This window comes from Ammospiza caudacuta, unplaced genomic scaffold (genome assembly GCF_027887145.1).
Source record: "Ammospiza caudacuta isolate bAmmCau1 unplaced genomic scaffold, bAmmCau1.pri scaffold_191, whole genome shotgun sequence".
NCBI classification, from domain to species: domain Eukaryota; kingdom Metazoa; phylum Chordata; class Aves; order Passeriformes; family Passerellidae; genus Ammospiza; species Ammospiza caudacuta.
The window spans coordinates 71,667-74,166 of record NW_026682970.1 but is presented as its reverse complement, the minus strand read 5'-3'; the positions used below and the strand labels follow the sequence as shown (position 1 = coordinate 74,166).

The window sequence follows — 2,500 nt, the reverse complement described above, 5'->3', positions numbered from 1 at the left end:
ACGAGCTCCGCCCCAGCGGCTCGCTCCGGGAGCGGGGAGCTACGGAGCGCTCCCCGAGTCTGCATTTAGGGGGACGAAGGCCCTGCGCGGCGACCGCGACGACGACGACCGCGACGACGACGCGCGCCGGGCCGCAGGCAAGGGGATCGGGGCCGCCGAGGGAAACGCTTCCCTCGCCGAACCGCCTGACCGCCTTCCCTCCGGGCACCGGCGGGACGCCGCCGCCGCCGCCGCCGCCGCCGCCGCCCGCCGCGGGCAACGGGCCTGCGAGGCGACCCCAGCCGCGCCGCCGGGGTGGCCCCCGGACGGCGATTGATCGTCAAGCGACGCTCAGACAGGCGTAGCCCCGGGAGGAACCCGGGGCCGCAAGTGCGTTCGAAGTGTCGATGATCAATGTGTCCTGCAATTCACATTAATTCTCGCAGCTAGCTGCGTTCTTCATCGACGCACGAGCCGAGTGATCCACCGCTAAGAGTTGTCTGGCTTTCGGGCGCCGCTCACGCCGAGCGGCCCCTTTCGTCTTTCGCGCCGAGGACGCGCGGGCGCGCGCCTGGCTTCGACCGTACGAGCACACGAGCGAAACGGAAGGGGAAAAAAAGATGGGAGAAACCCACGCTCCGGAGGACTGCCAAGAGGCGGGGGAGCCCGCGCCCCCGACCGCCTCCCCCCGCGAGGGGAGACGCCGGCCTCACATGCCGTCCTTCGGAGGCGGCCCAGGCGCCCGGGCTCGGCCCGGCCTCCGCGCGGAGGGCCACGCGGCGCGCGCCGGGCACGCGGGGGGCACGGCGGCCCGCCCGCTCTCGCTTTCACGGGACGACGCGCGCACAACACACACACTGGGGCCGCGCGGCCGGGGGCGCGGCCGTCGGCCCCCGCGCGCGCCGGCTCCCCTTCGGCCCCCTCGCCGCGGGGCTCGCGGCGGCGCGCCGCCGCGCCGCCGGCGCGGCCGGCTCTCTCTCTTCCCCGGCGGCCTTACCCCGCTCGAGACGGCACGCGACGACGACCGTGCCGCCGGCGCGCCTTCCCCGCCGGCGGGACCGCTCCCGCCGGGCGGGCCAGCGGACGGCGAACGCGCTCCGCCGCCGGCCCCGGAGGCGGACGCCACCGAGACCCGAGCCGGCGTCGCCAGCGCCCGAGGCCTGCCGGACGGCAGGCCCCGCCGTCGCCGGGGCCGCACTCCCGGGACCGCCGCCGCCGCGTCGCACCGCCGCGGCCCCTTGCCTCGGCACGCGCCCGGCGGAAGGCGTACGGCGCCGAGCCGGGGGGCAACGCCCGCTCTCCTCGTTTTCACGCGGAGACCGGGCGGGGGAAGCGCCCCCGCGGCCGCCCGCACGCCTTCCTTCGGCCCACACGCGGCCGGGAAGGGCGACGGAGGACGCGACGTGCGGGGCCCGGGCCGGGACCGCCGCCGGCCACGGCGGGCGCCCTCCGGCCGACCGTCCCCGCAGGGGGGGGGACACCCGTCGAGCGGCGCCGCCGCCGCTCGGCACGGGGTCGCCCGCGCTCGCGGGCCTCCGCCGACGGAGGGCCCGCCGGACGCTCGCCCCCCGGGCGGGCGGGCGATCGAGCCGGGCGGGGGACGACGGCCGGCGGACGGCGCCGCCGGTGCGTTCGAGGAGGAAGGCCGTCGAGGGGAGAGGGGCCGGACGCGCGGGACGCGGCGCCGCGCGCGCGAGAGACCGCGGCAGCGGGCCGAGGAGAGAGCGCGGCGGACCCCGGCGGCCGCGACCCCGCGGCCGAGGAAAGGCAGAGAGCGGGCGCTCTCTGCCGGCGTCGCCCGTTACGACGAGGCGAGCGGGTCGGCCCCCGCGGCCGACCGCGCAGCCGCGGCCTCTCCGCCGAGGCCGGGCCGCGGAGAGGGGGGGGCAGGGCGCCCCTCCCCGGCGCGGCGCGGTTACCCCCGCGCGCGCGCGCGCGGCGGGCACGACGACGACGACGACGACGACGACCGAGGGAGCGCGGCCGGCGGCCGCGGACACCACCGCAGGGGCTCGGCGGGAGTAGCTGCTCCCCACCCCTCAGTGGCGCCGCACCGCCGCCCGGCAACACCCGCCGCCGCCGCCGCCGCCGCCGCCGCCGGCACCGCCGCCGCCACGGCGGGCCGCGCCGAGCCGCCCGAGTCTTTAAACCGCCGCCCGGCTCGCCGGCCCCCTTTCGGCCCCCGCAGCGGCGTGTGGCGACGCCGAGGGGGAAACCTGGGGGGGGGGGGGAACCGCCGAGGCGCGGAGCGCTAGGTACCTGGCCCTGGGGCGAGGGAAACGACCTGCATGGCCCCGCCGGGGTGCCTCCCCCGCTGCCGCCCTCGGGGGAGCGTCCACCGGCGGGGGCGCGCCCGACGTCTGCCGCCACCACCGCGGCGTCCTTCTCGGGGCCCGGGGTTTCCCTCAGTAGCCCGGCGCTGCGCCCGAGAGGACCGCCGCGGCTCGGGCCGCCCCGCCGGCGCGGGGACGCGGCCCGACCGCCGAGCGCGCCTCGCCCGCGCGCGCGCGCGCCCCGAAGC

General features: G+C 80.2%; 1 non-coding gene across 1 annotated transcript; it reads right to left on the bottom strand.

The window, feature by feature from the left end:
- Positions 1–324: 324 nt before the first annotated feature.
- On the bottom strand, positions 325–477 carry LOC131571791 (5.8S ribosomal RNA). Its single transcript, XR_009275988.1, has one exon. It is a non-coding gene; the product is annotated as a 5.8S ribosomal RNA (ribosomal RNA).
- Positions 478–2,500: the final 2,023 nt, after the last annotated feature.